Source organism: Equus caballus, chromosome 22 (assembly GCF_041296265.1).
Source record: "Equus caballus isolate H_3958 breed thoroughbred chromosome 22, TB-T2T, whole genome shotgun sequence".
Taxonomy (NCBI): Eukaryota; Metazoa; Chordata; class Mammalia; order Perissodactyla; family Equidae; genus Equus; species Equus caballus.
In genome coordinates, this window is record NC_091705.1 from 33,426,609 (window position 1) to 33,453,968 (window position 27,360).

The following is a 27,360-nucleotide window of genomic DNA, read 5'->3' on the forward strand; positions in this document are numbered from 1 at the left end:
GTTCAAATACACAAAGAAGACCCTGAAGAAATGTAAGAACCAACTGGAAGGTGTTGAGCCTGGAATGGAGGGGAAGTAATATTTGCTAAGCACGTAAAGAAGAGCTGTGTGATGCTAAGTATCTTATTTATATATTATTCAATTTAATCTTCAGCATGACCCTGGGAGATAGAGGATTTTCATTTTATTTAAAGATTGAGTGACTCTCCCTGGGCCACTCAGACAGGGAAGGAAGAGACTCAGATGCTCTCCAACCTCAAAGTTTATGCTCTTACTACTATTTGCAGAAAACATGACTCTGATTTTCAAGCACTGAAAATGCTGTCTCCTAGAAAGGAAGTTAGCCTCTGTGGAGCTGCTTTGACAGATTTAATGGTTGTTTCCAGTTCTTCATCCCTCCCTGGATCCGTGTCCTTGGCCTCTGGCTTCGCGGCTCCTACAAGAAGAGGCAGAGGGTATGTCCTCATCCCTTGACCTTGGGCTGCACTTGCTTTGGTCAACAGGATGTTAACAGAATGACACAAGAAGAGGCTTGTAACGTGCTTGCCTCGCTGGGCTTGCCCTCTTGCTCTACTGCCCCCTTTCATGAGAAGAATGCGCCCCAGGTGGCTGCTGCCCCTTTCAGCTTAGGATTGAGAATAGTCACATGTAGAGGAGAACTGAGCTCAACCGATAGAGAAGAACCAAGCCATGCCACCCAGGCAGCTAGAAGCACAGCCACAAGGCCAACAAGCCCAACACAGATCAAGCCAACCCACAACCGATGCTCAGACCCATGAGTGAGAGTAAATGTTGACTGTCGTTTAGCACTGAGTTTCCTCTTGGGTTGGGAGGCAGCCTTATTGTGGCAATAGCTATCTGATAAAGGTGCCCAAGAGAGCATACTTAGGAAGGAAACCACCAGGAGGCACATTTCAGTTCAAAGGACATTCTAACAAGTAGAGCTGATGGGATTGACTGCCCGGTGACAAAGTGAGTTCCTCATTACTGTAGGTGACTAAACAGGCTGGACGAATTGAGGAGATGTCTAAGGAAATTTCACAATCAACTGTGAGAGCCGAACTCTGTGACCTAGAGTCTTATGATTTTATGAAATAAATTGCATCATAAAACACAGTAGGTAAATTCAGGTGGTTCTGGGATGAATATTCCCACCGAGAAAACCACTGTTACTGTGAAATCTTATCTTAACCACTAAAACCTTCAATTCAGAATGAAACCTTAAGACTGCTTAGATGAGCCAGTTCAACAGCTATAAGTAGCCTCATTCTTTCACCCTAATACCAAACAGACTAACAGCTGCCAGTTCATCAGTCCTGGGAAATCTGTATTTTGCTTGCGTTCTGGAGGGTACCAGTGATTCACAGCCCATCTCCCTTGGGTTCCAAACAAATTTAAAAATAGACAACAGGAGAGAGAGCTCAAAATCTCCACTTTATTATTCAGGAAGCTGGATTAGAGAAAAGAACTTGAACTTGAGGCCAAATTAGGCTCTCTACATTTTCTTCTCTGAACCAGCATGTGGAGCAGCTGGAAGATCATGGGCTCCCTCCTTCCAACTCCACCCTAGAGGGCCACAGCTGTTCTCAAGGGATGACCAGTTAGGGCCATAAGGAGGGGCTCATCCCAAAAATGAGCCAACAAGAAGCCAGGTGACAAAGAGAAACATGAACCAATGGCTGTCAGACTTTCACCATCCCACCAATCAGAAAACTCACCCACCCCCTGGGGTAGGGGCCACAGAAAGCAGCGCAAAGGGGAATCTTCCTTCGTGTTTCCAGGAGAATAAAGTTTCCTAGTTTATGGGCTGGCAGTAACACAGGGTAAGTGGAGAGATGTCCCTTGTCAGGTGTCATCTGTAACCATCACAACCTGCCAGTGAGACAGCAAGGAAGGAACCACTGCAGGAGGGAAACTGAGGTACAGAGAGAAGACTGAGCCAGCATCCATGACCTACATCCCGCGAGGTTCCAGAAGGTTTCCCTTGGAGAGACAAGTGATGACCCACAAACCCCACAAAGGCAGGTGAGTGCCCCTGCCACAGAGGAGTAACACACCTCCGGGAAGGGAAGGTAAGAAGCAAGTGATGCCTGGCTCTCTCCACTCAGAATCCCATGATGTCCTGTGGACATGTCAGCTCCTGATTTCCAGCCAGTTCACACCAGGCTACTTACCGTCCACGGCAAAGGGAGTCAAGAAGGTTCCCTTCCACGAGCTCAGGTTCCCACTTGTTTATATCCTAGCTCCAGTAGGGAGCAGACTCACTGAGGAGGTAGAGCCAGGTAACATCCACCCACTCCAGCAAGTCTAGGGACACCCTCCATCTCGCTGCCTCCATTGACTGTTAACAGAGGATGCTGCCATTTCCAGGCAGAGCTGGTGAAAGTGCATGACCCTCCATCGACTCTCTGTGTAGCAGAAATTGCTGGTCGATTAACAAACCTGTCCTCTTTGTGCTGGGCACATAGCTGGACTACCTTCCCCAGCCAATCTTTACAGTTTGGTGGGGCCATGCAACTGGGTTCTAGCCAATGGGGCCTGAGTAGGAAGTGTGCCACTTCCAGGCTTGGTCCATAAAGGCTGCAACCCTCCACCCTCCACCCTCCTCTGACCCCCACGGCTCCATTCACCTTTGTTCTGTCTCTCAAAGGAAGATCCTTGGACCAGCAGCCTCAGCATCACCTGGGACCTTGTAAGAAATACAGAATCTCAGGTCCCACCCCAGGCCTACCGAATCTGAATCTACATTTTATCAAGTTTCCCAGGTGATTTGTATGCACTTTAAGGTGGGAGAATTCCTGTCCCATTGTCTTTTCCCATCCACCAGATGAAAGCACAGGATTCTAAGAGCTTGAGAGCAGAGCCACAATAAAAAGATCCCAGTTCCCTGAATGACCATGACCATAAGGAAGGCCACCCACCTACTAGGAACACTCATTTTGGACTTTAAGTAAACAAGGAATAAACTATTATGGGTTATTAAGCCACTGAAATTTTAAAGTTTATTCCTGCGGCTAGCATTATCATTATTCTTTCGGCACCCCCATAGAGGCCCTACTTCCTCCAAGTCCCTTTATTTAAGGAGATAACATGAGAAATGATAGTTACTAAGCGAGGCTGCAAGATGCTCCAAATAGGGACATCATTAAGAGCAATGCCCTAGAGTAAAAAGAAGCCGAAAGAAAGAAGAGAATGAAAGAACGGACTCAGAGAATGAATCCTTGAGAAGGGAAGAAACATTTTGGACCTCCGTTAAGATAACTTGTGTCTTAGGGGGGCCAGAGTTGGGTTGACTAGGGGCACACACCATGCTCCCCATCACCACCACCCTGGCCCCTAATGTCACTTTGTGTGATTTGATATGCAGGCTCTGGTTTTTAGATTAGACAGAAAGTGTTTGGGTGCAAGGCTCAGACAGATAGACAAGATAATTTAAAAGAATAAAAGAAAATAATAACTGCTCACCTCACCCCACCCAGCCTGCCCACAAAGGAAGGTGGGTGCAGGCCAGAGGGTACAGCAGCACGGAGTCCTGCTCACGAACGTCTTAATGTGACTGGGGAATGAGCAGTGCTGCTTTCAGGTCCAAGTGACAGAAAGTGACAGGATGAAAAGTCAGCATCAGCACCTGGCATGCCCCACAAGAGAGGGGTGCTAAGACATTGAGAAGGGCACCCATAACAGCAGCAAAGGTGGGGTCTCCTTCTACGGCTTGCAGGCAGTGGGCTTCCATGAGGATTCCAGAAAGGGGCAACATGAGCAGCTGGTCTTATACCTGTGCACTCACAGGACCCCAGGGATTCTCTTGAGCGACTGGGGAGAGCCTTATGAGGGGAGACAGAGGCCGACAGTCAAGCAGGTGGAGCCTTGCGGGACAGAACATTTAGATCCTGGATTAGTGTCCTATGGCTGCTGTAACTAATTACCATAAACCCAGGGGCTTAGTACAATGCAAATTTATTCCCTTAGTGGAGGTCAGAAGTCTAAAGTCAAGTTGTCGGTAGGGTTTCTTTCATTCTAGAGGCTTTAGGAGATAATCCATTTCCTTGCCTTGTCCAGCTTTTAGTGGCTGCCTGCATTCCTTGGCTCATGGCCCCTCCCTCCATCTTCAAAGGGCATCACTACAACCTCTAGTTGCACCATCACATCTCTTATATTTGACTTTCACCCTCCTGCCTCCCTCTTACAAGGATCCTATACATGGGGTCCACCCAGACAATCCCGGATAACCTCCCCATGGCAAGATCCCTAATTTAATCACATCTGCAAAGTCTCTTTTGTCACGCAAGGTACCAGAGGCACAGGTTCCAGGAATTAGGATGTGGACGTCTTTGGAGGGCCGTAATTCTGTCATCACAGATATTTATGTTAATAAGACTACATAGGTACCCCCAAACTGCTGAACCAGAGAGATAAGGATGCCAGACCCATTCAGAAGCCAGCAGGTGCACGCTGTTTAAAGGGCAGGTGCCCTGGGGAACCTGAGTGTTCTTACGTGAGTGTAGAAGATGCCTCACCGTATCAGATCCAGTTATCACCAAAGCCTCCGAAGGGGAATATGGTGTAAAAAGCAAAATATGGGGTCAGACAATTTGGCTCCCAATTTAGACCAAAAATAAGAAAAAGGTCTGGGGCTAGACCTGGGGGAGGTCCCCCTCAGCCATGGGAACCCCTCAGGGCTGCTGGCCAGTGTAACCATCGTGGTCACACATCGTTCCTCAGATTCCACCCCCGACGTGTGGCAGCTCCTGGGTCACCTTCCAGGTTAATCAGACTGATGACTGCAGTAGAAATTCGCCCCATGGTCTGGCCACCCAATGTCTGAACCCCCTTCCTACATTTGGGGAACCTCCCAATTTTTGAAGTAGAGTCCGTCTTCATCTGTGGAAACAGAAAATGCCAGATGCCCTCTTTCCCAGCCTCTTCTGTAGCTAAGACTCAGGCACACAATCTGGGCTGCACTGAGCAGATGCACCCAACCCCAGTTTCTGAACCAGAAGCTAGTGATGAAATGAACCAGGGTGCAGGGAACCAGAGACTGTACGGAATCCACTACAGAGAGGGTAGCAAGAGTTAGAGGAAGGTGCCTCCGAGGTGCAGAGGCAGCAGTCACAGTGGACGGAGCAGCAAATTCAGCCTTGCATGCCTGGAAGGACAGCCCTGGAGTGGAGCACAGACATGAGTACAACACACAGAGGCAGGGGTGATTAACTTGGCCAGGGTGGGTCAGGATGTGTTCCAGGAGTGGGCCAAGCTGGGCTGGAACTGAAGAATGAATGGAAGGGAAACCTCACCAGCCAGTCAGCATATTATGAACCCGGATAGCGGAATCTGACCAGCTTTTAGCCCATACCTATACCTGCAGGAACTCCAGCTCTGGCGGTACTCCCTATGTATTTCCAAAAGTCCCCAAGGTACCTTAATTAATGATGCCAACCCCCTTCTCCTCACTGCACTTCCATTCAAATCCCTCATATGCCCTTGCCATCAGCTGCGGTATCTCAATGATTGGGCAAGTCCTTGTTAGTATTTCTCTACTCTGGGACCCACTCAGGGAACACACAATAGAACGGCTTTGGACCCAAAGTCAACAAGGTTCAAGACACAACTCTTTTGGCAAACTTACATGGCTTTTTTTTCTCCTCCATCAAGGTACATGCTCACCCAGCACCACTGCCGCCTAGAGTTCAGCTCTTAACTCCACTTGGCATCGTCCTTTGGCCTCCATCCATGGCCCCACAGTCACTCCCTGCAAGAAGACCCCCCAGTCTGCAGGACACACCTGAGTATTCACATACCCTATCTGCACAGGGCTCCATGTTTTCTCTCCTAACACCCCTTCCCCAGGAATATCCTCAGCCCCATCAGGTTAGTGTAGATCAGTGGTGTAAATAGATACTAGGGGGTACGTAGCTGAAGGCCACACATCAGGATATGTGAGCTATCCTCTTTCTCAGTCGGGATTCCTTCTGCGGCAGTGTGCCTGATGGTAATTTGGGAGGGCATTTCAAATAGAGGGAACAGCATGTGCAAAGGCACAGCAGCAAGAAGCCGTAGCATCCAGCAGTGTAAGCATGGTGTTTTAGAAGAGGGTGGGATCCAGCCATCTATAGCTCCCCCCCCCACATCTAACCCACCTTACAGAGGTCTGGCCACATCCTCCAGAGGGAAGAAAGCCACCTCTCCCAGCTGAGCACAGGCCTGACGTTTTAGAGACTGTTCAGGAGTGAAGCCCTCATCCATCGGCAGCTCAGTGGGGCCCTCTTTGATCAACAAGTTGGCTTAATTAACATCATCCTGGGGCTGTCAGTTTCCTGGAGATCAAAAATGAGCCGGTCATTACGCCAGATCAGTCAGAAACAAGAAAGAGGAAGACTGTAAATACATTCTCTTCCCTTCTCCTCTTTTTTTATTAAAAAAAAAAATCCACTAACGTGAGAAGGAACATAAAACAGCACTAGTTTCTTCACAGTTATTACACATAGCACCGAAAATTGTGGAATTAAACCAGGAAGTGCTCTCTGGCTGGCCATAAATTTTGCATTTTTTCCCCGTCGTGCATAATAATGCCTGATAAGCACCCCATTATTGATGTGTCTGCAACATAGATCCCCTTTTTGGAGGCAAAATGCTTCTCCGTAGCAGGTGGCAGGTATTGTGTTTACACATGAGCACCTCAGGATTGCACTGCCTCACGTCGGCAGTAAAAAGAAAGCCCTAATTGAGTTTTTAATGGCTCTGCACATTGTTCATTAAGATTACATGAGTGTGCTCGGGCGACTGGCAGCTGAGGGCCTGGAGCTCCGAAAGCTCCAAGCTGTCCCTGTAGACAGGTGCCCTCGCCAGCTTCCAGTGCCAGCACCTACGTGAAGGGAGCGGATGGCGGCAGGGACCCAAAAGCCGCCGGAAGCCAAGGCAGCTGTGATGGCACGGAACGAGGCCTGGATTTGCAGTCAGAAAACTGAAGTTCAGTCTCACTCCTGTTATCTCTTAGTGGTATGACTTTGAGCAAGTCAATAAAACTCCCTGGGCCTCGAGGTCCTCATCTATAAAATGGGTTGATGAAAGCTACACGTCAAACTTTTTTTGTTTGTCTGTTTTCAGTAAACATTAAATGAAAAATGGGACTTGACTCAATAAATGTTAATTTCATAATAAATGGCCACTAGCAGATGACAGTGGGCCCAACGCAATTTCTATCATGTTTAATGTTATTAATGTTTATTGAGAACTTAGTACATATGGGGCATTTATCTAAGCATCTTTTAGCAGCCCAATGGGGTGGCGCCATGCTATCCCCGTTTTAAAGCACGGGACACCGCGGAAGAGAGAGGGCAAGTCTCTTGCCTGCACAGCTCTCATCTACTCCATGGTAAACGGAACAAGGGCCTCCCGAAGAAGTCCACGTTCGACTCCCCAGAACCTGTGGATACATCATCTTACACGGCAAAGAGGAATTGAAGTTGCAGATGAAATTAAGGCTGCTAATCAGATGACTGTGAGATGGCGGGGATTATTCTGGATGAGAGAGGCAGAAGAGGCAGGATCAGAGAGGGATCTGACGATGCCCTGCAGCTGGCTTTGAGGCTGGAGGAAGGAACCATGAACCAAGAAATGCAGGTGGCCTCTAGAAAGTAGAAAAGGCAAGAAAACAGACTGTCCCCCAGAGCCTCCAGGAAGGAACACAGCCCTGCCAACACCTTGATTTTAGCCCAGTGCGACCCATTTAGGACGCCTGACCTCTAGAACTGGAAGACTAAAAATTCTGTGTTATTATTAGCCACTAAATTTGTGGTAATTTGTTACAGCAGCCATGGGAAACAGATACACTCCAGACTTCCCTGTTTCTGAGTTTTTGCTCTGATGATGCCGTTCCTGAAATCCACACTGCCCAGCCCACACACGGTCCCTCACTAAACCACAGTCATTGGTCGCTTGACAGAGGGGACGCATTCTGAGAAATGCGTCATTAGGCAGTTTCGTTGTTGTGTGAACATCATAGAGTACGCGGACACAAACCTGGATGGTATAGCCTACTACACACCTAGACTATAGGGTACTAGTCTTATGGGATCACCACTGTGTATGTGGTCCATTGTTGCCTGAAACATCGTTATATGGTGTAAGTCATGACTGTACTTGAAAGCCACTTAGTTTTTGTGGCTTTCACTAAGTCTCAGAGAACAGTTATTCCTGCATCGCTGACTCTATCCACACCTCTGTTATAGCTGGACAAGGCCTAATTTAAAAGTCCAGAATGATGACGTTTAGCTGTCTGGTCTCAATAAATGGGCCGGGGGCACAAAAACGTCAAAAGACACTATGAAGTAAGAAAATAAATGTGGAAGAGAAGCGCAGAGTTCTACTAGTAGTGTCATGAAAACCAATAATCATTCAGCCAGTCATAAACCTAACAATTTACCAATAGCCACAGTAACAAACATACCATTCAACATCATCCATGTTATCAATGAAAGCAATCTAATTATCATGTGTCGAAAAAAAAGGAAAGAAATTTGCTTCTTTTCTAATACACCAGGAATGGGGAGGAGAGATTAATTACAGCTTAATGGATACATAATGTCTATTTGAAACAAGGAAAATATATCCTGAAGTTTCAAAGGAGTGGAACGTTGTGAAGGTTTTGTCAGAGTCAGTTTGTGTGAACAAGTAATAACTATTTCTGTAATCATTCATTCAGAACAATAAGTTGGGGTTTAAGCATTTCATATGCAAATTTGTTAAGGCAGTTCTCCAAGAAACAGCTATCTGATCATCCACGTAGGTGTGGATAATGTAGTTTAAAAATGAAATTTAACCCAGGTGACTGGATTTGAAGGCGCTGCTGGAAGGGGCTCCGTATGGGGGCCTTTCCCCACAAAGACCAGGTACCAGGGCCGCCTGCGTTCCTTCCCGTTCCTGAGAAAAGGATCAAAGGGGCAGGGGGTGGGAGGGAGAAAGAGAAGGAAGACAGGGTCAAGGGAGAAGTAAAGGAAGAAGGAGAAAGCATCAGAGTAGACAGAAAAAAGAGGAGGATAGGAGGGAGAAAGGCAGAGAGGGGAGGAGAGGAGAAAGATGATGGACACAAAGCCAAGTAAAATTTAACCCATGCTCAACCCCTTAAGGATGCCCACCCCTTTCACTCCCCAAACCAAAACAAAAGTTTCACACCGCATTCTCCTTTTGGACCTTATGATAATGTTGTGATGAAAACAGACCCAGGTGAACGTCGTGAGGCACACGGGGACCTGGGTCTCCGCTTCATAACTTCATAACTCATCTCCCGCAACACCTCAGCATAACATGTCAACTTCTCAGGAGGAAAAATAAATGCTGGGAAAAACAATGAAACTCAACACACGACGGAGCCAGAACTCGGCTACAGAACCGGTGGAACACGAGGGCTTGCAGGTGCTCTTCAAAGTGGGGAACATCACAACCCTTCTGGCAAGGTCAAGACGGAACTGAAGGGCAGGCAATGCCACTGTCCCCTTCCTGTGCACCCGTTTAGTCACACGGCGCCTCTGTGAGCGAGGCATTGCCTCTCCACGTCTTCACCTGTCAGACAGGTATGCTGGTGGGTTTCTAAAGTTCCCTCCAGCTAGAGAAGCCTAGAGTTCCGAGGCTTTACAGTCACATAACTAGTTACTGTGAGTTAGACGCCAGGACTGGCTTGGATTTTCTATGTAGGCTCTTTCTAGAGAAGGAATGAAGGAGCAGAGGCCTTTTTCCTTGGCTCTTGTCTTGGAGAAACAACACAGTGATTTTTATGTTCCCATAAAAATTCCTTTCCCTCATTAGTAACACCTGCTCATTAATAATAACAACAGCAAACACATATCATCACATTTTACTAATATGCATTCATTTAATTCTAATATCAACCCTATGAGGTAGTCACTATTATCATCCTTCTCTTACAAACGAGAAAACTCAGGCACAGAGAGCTTAGGTAACTTTCCCAAGGCCACACAGCTAGTAGCAGAGCCAAGATTCAAACCCAGGAAATTCTATCATCATTTAGCTCTTAGGCTCCATATCACAAGTGGGCGTGTTGTATTTGGTGGCAAGGAGTGATCGCACATTCCCTGGGGTTAGCTGGCCTTGCCCTGGGCAGCTGGTGCAGGTAAGGAGAGGGGTCAAGAGTGGGAGGAGAGAACAAAAATGAAACCAGTTGTCAGGCTGCTGCCATATTAAGAGTGAAGAGAACAACAGGGCTGCCAGGAGCATCGTCAGACCCCAAATTGTTCCAGACATTCATTGGGCTGAGTCCTTCACTTCTGCAGTTCTAAATCTCTAAACTGAAATGACATGGAACTAAAATATATATATTTTTTTAAATCTCCAAACTCTTCACACATCCGCTGGCATGATAATATTTTGATTAGTTACATTTATGCTCCAATTACACTCACAGAATGTTCGACTGTGTCTTATATAGAGCGTGTTTGCCATGCTCCATGGAAAATACTAGATTATTACCTCGTATATTTGCAATGGGAAAAGACACAAATGGAAAAGGGGGAAAAGCAGAGTGAAGAGATGACTAAGCCTGTGAAAATAGCACTGCCTTGCCTTCACATTCTTAAATTGGGTCATTGCTATTATTTCCCAAGCTTTAAAATACCAGGGCTTGGAGTGATGTTGAGTAGGGAAGTCTACCTTCCCCTTACCTGACACTTTTATCTCCCCCATAACAACGGGGTCTGACTCTAAAAGCAACCTGATCATGCATCTACTGAGTGGCAAGGTCAACGGGGGGAGGTTTGTGTTTTTGTGGGTTTTTTCCGGAGAGAGTGTCCATCTGTTTCTCAAAGAGGTCCTTAACCCTGCCTGTAATAAATAAGTAAATATGCAAATACATAAAGGTTGAGAGCTACTCTGAGCTTTGCAGGATGTCTGCCCTGGTGGTGCTAGGATAGACTTTCACCATGAGTGCTGGCTAGACGTCTTCACATTGTTTCTTCTTCATCAGCAGACCCCATTGTGGTTGGGGGAGGTGAGGGCATCACACCGTCCAGTGCCGATATCAGATGGGCCCCTCCGCCCCATGGAGATGTGCTAAAGCTTGTCTGTCCCCCAATCCCACAGCACCCTCCCCTCAAATCCTCAGCCACCAGGGCCTAACTTTCTCCTCTTGCTCCCCCTGCCACTGCATCCCCAAGTCACCAAGGACCTCTGCGCCTCAGTTTCCTTCCTGTGGCTCCAAGCATGAAAGCTAACCCTTCCACCAGCTTCCTCATAAATCCACTAGAACCAAGCATTTTATAAATTGAATGAAATTGGTTCTAACCTTAAGAAGTATTTGCACACCTACTATGTGTCCGACACTCTAGGAAAACAGCATCAGCACAACAGAGCTTTTGTCTTTGTGGAGACTGCATACAGGAAAAGGCAGTTTTGAGGATTTTGGAAAGTTCTAGGATAGGGTGGGTACCCAGAGAGAGATCTAACCAGGACTTGATTTAGGGGAGGAAGTATAAAAAGAAAGAAAAAACAACAATGTGCTGGAGCCAATAAACTCCACGCTGAGGCCTGAGGTCACACAGGTGTCAAACAGGTGAAGAAGGAGCAGAGAGAATGTCCCCAGCAGATGAAATAGCCTATTTCAAAGCCAAGAAGTAAGACAGCCTCTAACCCGTGGAGGGACTAGAAGGAATTGTCGATACAGAGCAAGTACCTTACAGACCACCATTCTAACTTCCCACCCCGTAGATATGGGATGAGGAACTTGATATCCAGAGACATACAGTGACTTGCCCAAAGTCACACAGCCAGATGGTGGCAATACCAGAACTCAAACTTAGGTATGTCTGATTCCAAGGTCAGCGCTATTTCCCTCTACAATAGTGGTTCCCAAATTGTAGCATTCATGAGAATCACCTGGAAAGCTTGTTGAAAGACTTCAGGATCCCACCCCCAGTGGGTTAGAATTTGCACTTTTACCAAGTTTCCACCTGAAGCTGATGCAGCTGATCAGCGGGCCACACCTTGAGAATTCTTGGATCGGCTGCTCCCTACCCGCCAGCTCTGACGGGCCAGGGGTTCACGAACTCAGTGCAATCCACAGGTGGTGCTGCCCCTGCTATCCATCCAGGGCTGGCAAGGATGCCAACCTGCTTGAAGAGGCTCCCTCCTCCCCAGGGCCACACCCTACCCACCTCTCTCTGGCCACTGACCATCAAACGCGAAGCCCCTCTCTGCTGCCCAACCTCAGCAAGGCCCCCCTCTGACATGAGCAGTCCCCGTTCAATCATTGCCAATTACCAAGAATATCATTAGACACTTATTGACTCCCGCAGATGTACCGGGTCTGCATAGAAAACAGCACAATAATTATTCCTCCTCTTTTACCATCCTCTAAGGAGCTACAAGAATTTGACAGCTGTTATCCAATTAATCCTGACAGCATTTTTTTTTTAATGTAAAGGTATTTATTTCATCTAAGGTGAAAAAAAAGCTATTTCCTTTTTTGAGGTGAGAATGAGGGCAAAGAGAGGCCAAATGACTTGGTCGGTATCACTAGAGTCATTTATCACCTCCTTTGTCCTGCAGGGTCAGTGAAATAATGAATGAGAGCATGAACTCTGGATTCAGACCGCCAGATCCAATCCTAGCTCTGTCAGCCACCAGCCGTGTGACCTTAGGCAAGTTACTTAACCTCTCTGAGTCACAGTTTCTTTATCTGTAAAATGAGAGTGATGATGGTAATGGTAGCACCTGCCTTGTAGGTTTGTTATGAGAACTAAATGTGTTTATACATGTTAAGTGCTTACAATAAGGCTTGGCACATCATAAGATCTATGTAAATGTGAGCTACCATGGTCATCAGCAGCAGTGCAGCATCTCTGAGTCCTCTTGTAGATCTCTGACTACAACAGAGAGTAAGATAGTTGGCTTACAATCCAGCAGGATCAGGTAGAACCCAGTGCCAATTTCCATGCATGGAATGACCCCAGGAGGCACCAGGAAGCCACGGCTCCCCACAGTTCACCCCAAGGAGCATCTCTCTTTGCCAGTAGTTCTCCAAACGTGGTCCCCCAACCAGTTGCATCAGCATCAACTGGAAACGTAGAAAAGCAAGTTCTCGGGCCCCAGCCAGACCTACTGAATCAGAACCTCTGAGGCTGGGCCCAGCCACCTGTGCCTGCCCAAGCCCTCCAGGTGATGCTGATATATGCTCAAGTTTGAGAAATTCTTTTTTTGGAAACAGGTTCCAAGGGCCTCAGCCTATTCGGGTGGACCAGGAAAACCCAGGGAACTTATGCCAGCTCCAGTCTACTGCATGTTCCCTACATTTCCCATGAAAGGACAGGTCACCCGAGGTCACCAATTATGCTCTTGACCACTGCCGTCCACCGCCTCACCTGAAACTGCCATCCCGCTCCCACCTCCGGGGAGGCCTCCAAGCACCACCCCTGTGGACCAGCCTGGGAGGGGCATTCAGTGCCGTGACCGCAGCCGCCTCTACGCGTTCCAAGGCAGGAAGAGGAGGATGCGTGGGGAGAATGGATGACTCACAGAAATAGACATATAGAATCTCCCAGTCCTACCCGAGTCCTTGAAGCCATCAGGATGTCCCCACGGCTGTCGACTGGGGCCTCTTGAAATCAAACCCCGGAACGCCCTGACATTCTGCATGGCCTTCGTCCCGAACTGCTCACACTTCTCTGCTCATCCTTCACTTGTCAACCTGCTTCCAGTCCTGTCAACTGCAAGTCTGACTTCCTATTTCAGTCTTACATTTCTCTCAATAGCCAGCCCCAGTCCTCTTCATTTGTCCCACTTTTTCTACCAAAATCCACTTTGGACTCCTTGACCACAATGCAAATGCCCCCTCCCCCGGCTACCCTTCCTCCTTCTGCTGTCCACCCCCATCCAGTCCAGTGTATTCTACCCTCCACGCCACCAAAGAGAATGACCCCGTCAGCTCCGCCCAGCTCCACGCTGGGACCTGGACACAGATGGGAAGACAGAGCAGAACGAGATGAAACAATGAAGTGAAGGGCCCTCTAGGACGAGAAGCTGTCAAGTAGACAATGATCTTTGTATTCATTTGCAAGAACTGCAGTAACAGGGTACCACAAACCGAGTGGCTCAAACAACAGAAATTGATTGTCTCACGGTTCTGGAGACTAGAAGTCGGAGATCGAGGTGTCAGCAGAGTTGGCTCCTTCTGAGGGCTGGGAGCGAGACTCTGTTCCACACTTCTCCCCTAGCTTCTGATTTGCCAGCAATCTTTGGCCATCCTTGCCTTGTAGAAGCATCACCCTGAGCTCTGCCTTTAGATTCACGTGGTCTTCTCCCTGTGTGTATGTCTGTCCCCAAATTTCCCCCGTCTATAAAGACACCAGCCATATTGGACAGAGGCCCACCTACTCCAGTATGGCCTCATCTTAACTAATTACATCTGCGACGTCCCTATTTCCAAACGAGGTCACATTCTGGGGTAGGAGGAGTTAGGACTTCAACATGTGACTTTGAGGGGAGGATACAGTTCAACCCCTACCAAGCTTCCTAGAGCCTAGTGTGCTCCCCGCCCATAGGTGCCAGAGGCAGTCACTTAGGAGGATTTCAGTAGGGATGACTAACCATCAGAGTTGGAGATGTGGTGTCGTATTAATTGTTTTTCCTTATAAAATGATGTCTAGGGGAAAAAAACAGAAAAGTAGAAGGGAGGGGAGAAAATCACCCACCAGAGAAAGACAACCACAAGAACATCTTGAGGTATTTCCTAAAAGCCACATTTCCTGGCGTGGGTTAGTGCTTTCTACAGAGTTCTGGCATTTAATTGGGCTTGTGGCTGCAGTTGGCAAACTTTTCCTGAAGGAGAGGCTTAATGAGGGATTACAGTTTATGGTGGACGTGTTTGCATTGAAGGTATACCCAGATGCCACTGGGAAAGGCACGAGCATCTCTTCCACAGGCCTGCCTGCTCCTTGATGAAGCCAGTTTGTTCTACAGGCTAATGTATACTGAGCTCCTGTTGGGCACCAGGCACTGTCGTAGGCCCTGGGAACACAGCTGCGAACAAAACAGTCAAGAGACTTAATCAGAGACAGTTTGCTGAGATGAAAACTCTCCTCGAGAGCTTTGGAACGAGTTGAATAGGGCTTCTGTAGGTTCCCTCCAGGGAAGCTAACTAACTTTTTATCCCGTGATTTCCTCATTTTGAGTTCTTGATTTTCAGCTCATCTTTGAATGCTCTGAAGTAGCTTTTCAGTGATTATTTCCCCAGGAAGAATCTAGGGATGGTATAGTTTCTGGGCCCATGCATTGCTGTTACCACATCATTTTTATGGTATAGATCGTGAGGCTGTGACTAAATTTTTTGAGTCTCAATCTATTCCCTTCTAAACAACATAGACCCAAGCTTCTCACGCTTTGCTAATAGAACCAGGAGAGCAGGCTGGTCCCTTGGTGTCAGATCCTCTTCCTGGACACACACCTGGGAAGCAGGTAGATAGGCACATCTCGCACCCTGATTCCTAACACATGGAAGATTCTTTGATCTTATGGGTTTGTACTTGGGAGCACAGTATGGCAGCAGAGAGGCAGGCTCTCCAGTCAGACTGCCCGCAGTCAAGTCCTAGCTCTGCCAGTTCCTACAGTGCCTCCTTGGGCAAACCACTCAGCATCTCCACGTCTCTGTTTCCCAATCTGCAAAATGGGGATAATAAAAATACCAGCCTCCTAGGATCACCATGAGGATGAACTGAGTTAATATGTGTGATGGCTCAGAAGAGAGGCTGACAAACTCTTCCCCAAAATGGGCTGGATAATGAATATTTTAGGCTTTGCAGGTCCTACAGTCTTTGTCGCAATTACTCAACTTTACTGTTGCAGCGTGACAGCTCCACAGATGATAGATAAACAAATCAATGAGGCTGTGTTCCAATAAAACTTGACAAAAACAGCAGCAAAGGCATCCCACGGGCTGTAGTTTGCAGACTCCTGCCTTAGAAGAGTACCTGGCAAATACTAAGCTATCAATAAATGCTAGCTATTATTATTACTAAGAATGATTACATTCAGAAGGATGGTAGCTGGATCGTCTCCTACGCTCACTGTCTGGTTCTCTGACACTATGAACAGATGGAGTACATGAAAATCCACCATCCACAGAAGCTTTCCTCCCAGCCCACCTATAGCACTCGACTTGTGAAAACTACACCTTCCAAGATGCAACGTGCCGCCACAATTTCTCTGCTAATTTTTGCCTTGTATTTGTGAGTTTCAGCCTCCAGCAAGATGTAAAAAGAAAGGGTGGGAGGGAAACAATAGAACTTTGAGTGCCTCAGAAAGTCTTGTTCATGCTGTAAAGGGATGTCTGCCCCATTTTTAGGCTTGTACAGACCTTTGTCTTCTCCTAGAGCGTCAGGGAATTAAAGCCACATGTCACTTTTAGGGGGCACAGCACAGGTGGCTGATTTAATCTGTTTCTTGATCATTCCAATGAGCCTTAGAGTTGGGTGACATTTCTCCCAGATTCTGTCAAAGGGTTGCCTGTCTTACTCGCTACGGCCTTCGGTGCTGCCCTCATGGGGATTTTTATGGGAAGCTGCAAGACACTGGATTCCCAAAGGATCTTAAGGTTTATTTTTACCCTGGACTCTGAGCATCCAGAATAGAGTTGCTGAGCCCTGTGCTCTCCATGGCGCCCTATCTCACTCTAAACATGTGGCTCCAATTCTTTACCCACTTCTCAGGGTTTTTCTGAGTTTTTCCTTCACCACCTACATCAAGGGGTAAGTTATGCCCTGTTTTTCCCGTCTTGACCAAAAATGATATATTAAGACCAAGAGCCAAAAGCCTAGACAACAGATGTGAGCCAAAGTTCTCAACTACTTTAAGTAATTTCTACTTGCTTGGGCTGCAATCCCCTCCATGCCTTTACATTCATTCATTCATTAGTTCACTTGTGTATTCATCCACGTCCATCAAAGGTTCACTGAGTAAGCATTATGCACACGGTACCAGGGATGCAGAGCTAAACATAAACATGTTGTTCTCTTGAGGACTTCATGGTCTAGACGGGTATGGTGGACCTCGTGGCACACTGCCCATATCCCTCTTTAAGGAAGGTCTCGTGGCTCCAGCTACTGAGATACTTGGTTACACAGCCTTCAGCTGTCAGCCCCTCCACGGATTGTCTCAGCTGCACAGAGTGGCTTCATCCAAGACGTGCCCTTCTGGGGCACCACACTCCAATGATTGACGGAGGCAGGGTGCAACACCCCTGCAGACTGCGAGAGGCCATTTTCGCTCCAGAGCTCCCCTTGGGGTTGGCCAAGGATGTCGTCAGGTCTTCATGGCAGCTCAAGTTCTCCCTCCACCTGCTCCTCCTCCCACAGCTGCACCCCAGAGGCACTTCCTAATAAACATCCTAACAAACACGAGCCTCCCTCTCTGATCCTGCCTCCCAGAGAACCAATTGCAACATGGGTCTGGGGACACGAAAGAGGAGCGAATCACTGTGGAAGGTTTAGAGGTGACGTTTGTGTTGGTTCTTAAAATGACATGTAGGATTAGTCCAGGTAGAGAAAGGGAGCAATCACTTCAGCCAGAGGGAACAGAGAGAGAAAAGCCTGGCGGATGTCACACAGCCGAGTTCCAGAATCCTTTAATATCTTGGGCTGACTGTTGTGTGGGGATGTGTGGGTCAAGGACAAAGCCGAGTCCTTGATGGCCAGGCTAAGGAGCTGCCAGTCCAGTGGGAACAGAAGGATATTTTTAAGACGAACTGAGACGTGATCAAACATTCATTTCACAAAGATCAATGGCCCCAGCAGAAAATCAAGATCCAAGCTGGATATTTCCAGCAGGTAGAGTTTTTGTACGACTTGAACCTTGACACAACCATTGGGAAGTTAGGGGAATGCCCTAACCATAGGGATCACAAGAACACTAGTCTACAGTTCTGGCTACCTATGGCCCCAGAGAAGATGCTCAACAAACACAGCATCCAATGTCTGCCGACTGCCGACACCCCTACACATGCCCTCAGCTGCTGGAGACCTGTGGCCTCCCCAGCTCTAACGCCTCCCAGATCTCTCACTGGTGGAATCTAACTGGGACCCCACAGGCAAAGGAGTCTGGGAAATGTAGTTTCCAGGCTTTATGCCCCTGTGGTACAGGCTGCATATCAACAAGTAACACCTCAGGACCAACGGGATGTAAGGTGGGTGGGTAGCAGAGCAAGTGACTGCAAACAAGCACTTGTAAATCAGCTCAGAGAGTCAAGCAAAAGCTCAGGCAGGAGATGCTGATGCCGCTGTCCCTGCCCGATTCTCCCTCCTGCTCCAAGGACCCCAAACCTGCTCTGAGGCTGGGAAGGGAGTGAGCAGAACTGAGGAGGACAGGTGACAGGGACTACCTGGAGTGTGTGTGGGAGACCCAGAGCACTATCCAGCCAGTGTGACTACAGGGGAGTCTGGCCCCACATCAGGTGGCTGCTTCGTACTCACAGGCCATTGGGCGAGAAGGGCTCTGAGATGGACAGGGAACCAATCTTGCGTCAGAAACCTTGGCGTGGAGCCCTTTTCCACCACTTCCTAACCACAGATATGAGATGCCAAGGGCTGTCATAACACATTACCACAAACTTGGTGGTTTCAGATGACAGAAATTTATTCTCTCATAGTTCTAGAGCCCAGAACTCAAGGTGAAGTCAGAAATCAAGGTGAGTCCGCAGGGCTGTATTCTCTCTAAAGGCTCCGAGGAGAATCCTTCCTTTTCTCTTCCAGCTTCTGATGGCCGCATCACTCCAGTCTCTGCCTCCATCTTCACGTGGCCTTTTCCTCTGTGTTTCTGTGTTTCAAATCTCCCTCTGCCTTTCTCTTATAAAAATACCTATCCTTGGATTTAGACCCACCCTAAATCCAGGATGATCTCATCTTGAGATCCTTCACTTAATTACATCTACAAATTCCAAATAAGATCACATTCACAGGTTCTGGGACTTAGAACGCGGACATATCTTGGGGGACCATTACTCAACCTACTACAACTACGCTAAGTGACCCAACGCATGTCACTTACCCTCATGATAAGTCTCACGTAAATAGGCAGTGGGAGGAAAAGAGGACCAAGCTGGCACAGTTACAAGCACAGGGAAAGCATGAATTAAAAATCTGTTGAATCTGAATCAAGCACCTGCCCCATGACCACAGAGCAGTCTCCCGGGACTGATCTGGACTTGAAGACTGACTTAGTTCATGCAGAGCTAACACAAAGCATCAAGCCCAGTGCACATTCAGGATTGCACTAGATTGCCTCCAAAGCATTTGCCAGCTCTAAAGCCTATGACTGTTTGAAATAGCATCTGGCACCTGCAGTCCCTCCTCTGTTAAATGTGCAGGTTGGATGGAATGATCTCCAGATTGCTTCCAGCTCTCACAGCCTATGGTTTCAGGATTTCTACAAAACTTTGGGCATTAGATTCATGACAGGTAACTAACTCAACAACTGAAATCTCGCCCCCCACCCACCAGGGGAAAATCAGATTTAACAGGGATCTCGTCCACCCACAGTGGTTTTTCAATGCTGCTTCCTGTTTTCGCCCGTGTCACACCCCCCACCCATTTCATAACTCCCCCCATTTCATAATTCTCTGTCTTCCAGCATCAAGGCTTGAATCAGGTCTCCACCACTTTCTAACTATGCAACTTAGGACAAGCCCCTTGGCATCTTATTTTTTCTCTTTTAAGCTTTTTAAATTTTAATAAATTAAAAATGTCAGAAAATAAAGAAGCCTACAAAGAATAAAACAATAAACATCCATAGCTCCACTATCCAGGATTAACTACTGTAAACATATGGACATATTTGCTTTGTCGTTCTTTTTTAAAGAAAGATCACATTATTGTTATAGTGAAAGTGATACATATTCATTTTGAAGAATTCAAGAAATGCAAAAAAAAATACAAAGATCCAAGTTAAAAAAAAAAAATCCCAAGTTTCACCACCCAGAAATAGCTATCATTAACTTACAGCAAACATCATTCTAAATATCTTACGATAAATACAGAGACAAAGGGATGGATGACAGATGGTTGGATGGACAGAAGAACAAGTAGAAATAAATACTATCAAATGTGGGATAAAATATTATATACTATTCTAAAATTTGTACATCATATTTATTTTTACTTGTAGTTAGAAGAAAAAAGGAAATTAAAACAGAATTAAAGCAAACCTAGACCTTCAAAGGTTTCTTCACCATGAGATGGTTGTGAAAAGACCCCTATGAAGTTAAGAATATGGACTGTGTAGGGGCTGACCCGGTGGCATAGTGGCTGAGCTCACACGCTCCACTTCTGCGGCCTGGGGTTCACAGGTTCAGATCCTGGGTGTGGACCTACACACCACTCGTCAAGCCATGCTGTGGCAGTTTCCCACATAAAAAATAGAGGAAGACTGGCACTGATGTTAGCTCAGGGCCAATCTTCCTCAAGCAAAAAGAGGAAGATTGGAAACAGATGTTAGCTCAGGGCCAATCTTCCTCACCAAAACAAAACAAAACAAAACAAAACCAACAACAACAAGAATACAGATTGTGAAGAAAACATTAAGAGTTTGCAGTAATTATGTTGTTTTTTAACTATTTATTTCAATTTTAGACACTATTTAATGGCTCCACGCTGTGAGAGACGGCATAGCGTTCTCACACTTCCTCGAAACTTCCCTCTCTCTCTCTTGATTTCTCAGCTTTAATTGTCGGTGGCTGCTGTTGTTACACTGCCTGGTTTATAACCTTCACATCCTGATCTATAACTGTAATTGCTTGAGTTGTTTATTGTTAGTTCCCTCTGTATATATCTATCTGTAGAATCTCTACCCATCATCAATCCTTATACTGTGAGCTCTGCCTTCATGAATCTTTTATTTTTATTCACTCTTAATTAGTTGGATTTCGTGATTCAGTATTTTTTCAAGATCTCATGGAAGTTGTATTTATTCTGAGCACATTTATTCTTGAGGACAATTGTTTGTTAGCTTTATATCCCGGGATATTCTTGAGCTATGCTTTCTTCCCACTAATTTTTTTAGACACTATTTCAGTGTCTCCCCAAACCGAATGTTGCTGTAGAGAAGTTTGAGGCCAGCCTGACTTTTTTCCTTCTCCTTGTGGAGGATGTTCTTGTGTCTGGAAAATTGGGTAGTTTCTTTCTTTATCTTAAGGTTTAATAGCTTAACTAGGATATGTCTTGGTGTTCAGTATTCTGTACCGAATTTTCCTGGAACACATTGTCTATTCTTTTTTTTATTGTGGTAAAATACGTAACATAAAATTTGGCATTTTTAAGCAGACAACTCAGTACCTTTAATTAGACTCACAAGATTGTGCAATGGGGGCCAGCCAGGTGGCGCAGCGGTTAAGGGCGCACGTTCCACTTCTCAGCAGCCCGGGGTTCGCGGGTTCAGATCCTGGGTGCAGACATGGCACCTCTTGGCACATCATATGTGGTAGGCATCCCACATATAAAGTAGAGGAAGATGGGCATGATGTTAGCTCAGGGCCAGGCTTCCTCAGCAAAAAGAGGAGGACTGGCAGTAGTTAGCTCAGAGCTAATCTTCCTCAAAAAAATAAAAATAAAAAGACTGTGCAACAATCACCACTTACCATTTCCAAACTTTTTCATCACCCTAAAGAGAAATTCTGTAACCACTAAGCAATGACTCCCTATGCCCTCTGCTCCAATCTGGTGACCTCTAATTTACTCTCTGTCTCTATGAATTTGTCTGTTCTAGATATATATATCTTATAAGTGGAATCCTGTAATCAAAAACAAAGCAGACAGTAATAAGTATTGAGGAGATGTGGAGAAATGGGAACCCTCACACATTGCTGGTGAGAAAGTAAAATGATGCCGCTGCTTTATCTTTTGAACTTCAAATTTATTTATTTACCCAACCAGGAAAATTTTTCTATTCAGAGGCAGAATAGCATAATTCTGCTCTTTTGAGTCTCAGTTCTGCCATATATACTATCTCTGTGGTATTGAGCAAGTTATTTAACTATGTCCTAATTTCCCCATGTATAAATTGGGAATACTAACAGTATTGACTTCATGCTCTTATGAAAAATTAATACATGTAAACCTCTGAAAAAGTGTATCATGCCTAGTCAACTCAAAAAGGATTTGTTCTTACTGTGTTATATTAAATTAAGCTATATTGTGTTACATATTTGAATAAATCATGTATATATATATGTACATATCTATAGTTCTATTTTTGAATAAATCTTCTTTTTCCTCTTAGCTGTCTTTATAGTAATCTTCCTTGACTCCTTTCATCATTCTGCTTCATCTGCATTCACGTGCTTGTCAAGACTTTCATCTATACTTTTTTCTAGCATGCGTCATCTATTTTGTTTTGTTTTGTTTCATTTTTTGCTGTTCCTAAGTTATCTATGGGCTCTTTATTCCTATTAATGCTACTTGGAGCCTCAGTTGGTTTCCTCTTGTCCCTAATAATCTCATTCTATTGATTTAACACCTTATCCTTGAACTCTTATGTTACTGACTTCATGTTCATATAAAGTTGTTCTGTAGAGTAAAATGATTGTGAATAATTTAGTTCTGTTCTTCAGTTTTTATTTCTTTTTAGGTTGGAGGTATTGCTCTTGCATGCTATAGTCCCCTGCTTGTTTGCTTTCTCCTTCTTTTCTTTCTTTCCTTTTTATTTTTTTTTTAGTATGCTCTAATGTTGCCATGTCATTTCTTTGCTTCTCGCTCTGCATGGGTGGCTCTGTCCTGACATTCTCTTGCTGTGATATACAGCATAGGTGACACCTGACTCTCTTCCCACCATGGCAGGGAACAGTTTGTTTTCCCCTTGAGTTGAAGTTTGAAGATTGAGTATTCTTTATTCTGCCCGATTTCTGTGGCCTAATGGGACAGTGACAGGAAGGAGAGAGCTCAGCGAGGGTAACGTTTAGTCATCGTTAAAATACTGGAGATCTATTCCTTCTTCCTACATTTTGTGAAATATCCTATAATCAGACTCACGCCATCTGCTTACAGGTGTTTACTCTTCCTCTGAGGAGATAGTCTCTATTTTTATATTATTTCCCCAATCCACTGAGTAGGACGAAGCTCTTGCTGCCCTCAGAGAAAGTTCAGCACCTCCATAATCTTTCTCCTTTCAGTGGTCTAGGCCCCCACTCCTACCCCAGGCCATTTTTCTTACTCCTTAGTCAGACAAAGGAAAGGACAATGTTACTCATTCCATTTGTTTTCCTCCAGATGTTTGGGGATTAGGGACAAATCCCAGGATATGCTTTCTGGTGGGTGGGGAAAAGTTAGAAGTCCAGCTTTACTCGCTACATCACAGCAGTATTTTCTGTTTCTTTCCTTATTTACCAGTTTTGAGTCCATTGCACTGGATTATTCCCTTTACTTTGCTTAGACATTGTGACAAATTTTATTTATTTTTCTTTTCTTGTATTCTTGTTTGCTCAATTCGAAGGGTATTGGGTAAGAGGGAATTCCATACTACAATTTCTGTCGACGATCTTAACCTGAACACCTGAGTCATGTTTTCCATATGTAAGGTGAGATAATAATAATTATCACACTGAACTCATGGATTTTTTAAGGAGTACTAAATTAGATAATATATGTAAATTGCTTTGCAAGCTCTCAAATTTTACATGAAGAGTGCGTTTTCAATAAATGTATTTATGAATGAATGAGCTGTTATTGCTCTGTGGAAATGAACTTGGTTCTCTAATTCACAGAATTATAAAATGACAGCACTTAAAGGATCCTAGGAATCAGCAGTCCATCCCATTTGTTTTATACAAAAGGAAACAAATGCCATGCCATCATCTTTAGTACCAGGTTTCATCAAGAGCTGGGTGACACAAGAATTCTATTGCTTATAATCTGATGGAATGCACGTTATTCACAAGAATTCTGTTTGAAAATAACCCTTATGTGTGAGAATAAATATGTTTATTTATTTCCTATGGGGAAAGCCTTATCATTCACAGGCCCCCTTGTTTTTCTCAATATCAAGATGGGTTTGGGTATGCAAGCTTGTGGGTAGAAGATGCGAGCAAACCTCAATTGCTTTCCATAATTGAAGGGAGACCAAATACAACAGAAGAGAGAAAAGAAATGGAGCAGACTGGACTGAATGCTGAGTAAAGAGCAAGGAAGAGTTAAATAAAATCAATAGAAGTACAGATGAGAATGGGCATTGAAAAATACAAATTTGATATTAATTTTCATTTGTTTACTCTGAAGTGTATACTTTCTCCATCTCACACAAGGAGTATTTATTAAAATCTATACTGCTCACTGATGTTTTTATAGTAAGTTCTCTGGAAGAGGCACGGATGAATGCAATTTAGATCTAAGAAAAGAAGAAGCAGACACAACACATTCATTTACAGAAGCTAAAGGATGTGGGGCCCATTGCATTATATATGTTGTTCAGTGTTGTCTTCCTGTGTACACACACAGCCCTGGGCAGGGGGCGGAGCGAGGTGGAGGGCTGGTTAGTGGGATTTAGGGTTTGTCAGGTGACTGAGTGGAGCAATGAGTTTTAACCGGAAGCTAAAAGGATTGCCAACACTGAGGGAAGAAGCAAAGCCCAAACCATGATGTAAATCAGAGACTTTAATATATGGCAGACAGAAGCAGGTAGAAAATTAAGTTTGTATCATTCTCTTCAGCCCAATAAGGGAGACTATTTCTGCCAGTCCTGAACCTACAAGTTGTTGTCTGCTTCCCAGCACATTCTAGGAGGTTTGCACAAGCCTGATATTAAGACGAAATGAAAGAGATCACAAAACGTAAAGAAATATTTTTAGTCCGAAATAGCAAACTGACCATTGATAGTAATCTCTGGGGTCTCTCTGAAATGATAAGTGAATGTTTAAAAGTGTTTAAGTTTAGGGGCCGAACCCGTGGCACAGTGGTTAAGTTCAGCATGCTCTGTTTCGGCAGCCCGAGCAGATGGGTTTGGATCCTGGGAGCAGATCTACACTACTCATCAGCCATGCTGTGGTGGCAACCCACATAGAAAATAGAGGAAGATTGGCAAGGTTGTTAGCTCAGGGTGAATCTTTCTCAGCAAAAAAAAAAAAAAATGTTTAAGTTTAAAAACAACAAGGACAAGAGAGGGCCTCAAAAGATAGGATATCTTATCAGCCACTTTGGGTCCTAGAAGAAAATGCTACCATAGCATCAAATTTTTAAGGGAAAATGATTTTCAGCCAAAAATTGGATACCCAGCAACACTATGAATTAAATCTGACCCAGACGTTTTGAGTCATATAAGGCCTCAAAAATCTTACTCCCCACATTCTCTTTCTTAGGAAGTTACAAGAGAATATAGTTATATTTGGACTGAAAATATTTATTTAACTTTTGTGCTCTCTTTCATTTTATTTTAATACCAGGCTTCTGAGAACCTCCTAAAACATGTTTGGAAGCAAATAAACTTTCAGGCTTGAGACTGACAGAAAAAAAAAGTCTTTCTCGTTGGGCTGAAGCCAATGATGCTAACTATGAAAGGACATCTCAGATGATGGCCACGAAGAGTATCCAGTAATGATTTGAACAGTAGGACAGGTGGCTCTGGAAGTAAGTGAGGGCTCTCATAGAACAGGAGGAGTTGATAGTTTACATGGAATGATAAAAGTACAGGAAATAGCGGAATGTAAACAAATGAGAAAATCCATTCAACCTTGAAGCTAGGGGAACTCTCCTTTGAGAGTAGAGAAGATGTGCCTGAGTCCAGCAGAAAACCAAATATGACCCAAGCACACTGGTTGGCTTTGCAGTGAAACTATTTACACGGTCATAATAATATAAGTGCTATTTATGGATTTTCAACTCTTGGAATCATGCAACTGATCAATCACGAAAGGCAAGAATAGTTACAGAGAAAAGTCTAAAAATTACCAACCTTGGCCACACGAGAGTAAAGACAAGATTGAGAGATGAAAAAAGGAGAAGTGAGTGAGGGAAGGAAAGAGCACCAATTCCTCATCTTACCCAGGAGGCACTACTGAGGGAGCCTGAACAAGAAGTGAAGGTTCAAGCATCTATCTGAATTGGCTAAGATGACCAGTGGAGGGCGTAAAAAGTAAAATCGAACTGTGACGGGAGGTAGATGGTGATTTAAGGAGGCAAGTCCTTCTTTGTCTTAACAGAGAGTGGGTAGATAATGCCTGAAGTTAATGCAAAGTCAAGAAAAGCCACTTAAAGCAAAGTATTTACATATGTAGACATAACCATGAGAAGAAACGAAAATAGAATGGATGACTGTGACAGCGGGATCTGGGAGGCAGAGGAACCGAGCAGCATATGGTGGCTTTTCAATATGAGCCCTTCCGAGCTATTTGACATTGTAACCATGTTTATTTTTTGGTTTAACAAACCTTTAAAACATTGGTAATTAAAACTATAGAACAGTTTCACCTGTAAATACATACACAAAAAGATGCTTCCTGAATTAATCATAATTAATCACTATATGAAAGAGAAATGTATGCCTATTTCATACATGAAAAAGAAATGTTGGACGATATGCTTTTTCCAAGAATGGAAAAATTGTTTGAAAACATGAAATGCATTTATGTGTTATCGTTTTAGCAGGATGAAGGTAAGAAAACCAATCTTCAATCTATTGTTGCTGAGGAGGCTTTGGGTAAAATCTTTTCAACATTCTTGGCTTTAAAAGTCAGTATTCTGGGCACAGAAGAATAGTTCCTTAGCATAACAGAGTGCCCATCGGAAACTAAAAGACAGCATCTCGTAAGAATCAGATACTGTTTTCATTTAAAAAAGTCGTTTTAATTAAATTCAGGAATAAAACAAGGTTATACCAATATTACTCAACATTGATTTGCAAATTCTAAGCAATGAAATTAAAAAGGGAGGGAGAGAAGGAGGAAGCCAGGGAGGAAGAAAGGAACATATGATAAAAAAAGTAAGAGATCAAATTATCACTATTTGCCTGACGGCATGATTGAATACCTAGAAAATCCAAAACATGAACTCAAAATTCTGCAGGACTGATAAAAGTGTTCAGTAAGGTGAGTGGTTAAAAAATAAATAGATAAAACACAACAGCTTTCTTACACAGCAGCAACAACCACTTGGAAAGAGGAAATAAATTAAATCACAATAGTAGCAGATACCTGGGAATCAGCTTAAACAGAAACTTGTGAGGGCCAGATGAAGAAACCCATAAAACTTTACTGAGGGATATAAAAGATTCCTGGAAAAAGTGAAGATACATATAATGATGCCAAATCTGAAGATTCAACAAAGTCAAGATGGAAATTCTCATGCAAAAGAATTTGTACAATACTTGCAATTCTAATAAAACCAAGAG

General features: G+C 44.7%; 1 protein-coding gene across 17 annotated transcripts in view; it reads right to left on the minus strand.

The window, feature by feature from the left end:
• PTPRT (protein tyrosine phosphatase receptor type T) overlaps nucleotides 1–27,360 on the minus strand; it is a 1,024,383-nt gene that overhangs the window by 669,219 nt on the left and 327,804 nt on the right. The gene's annotated exons all lie outside the window — the stretch shown is intronic.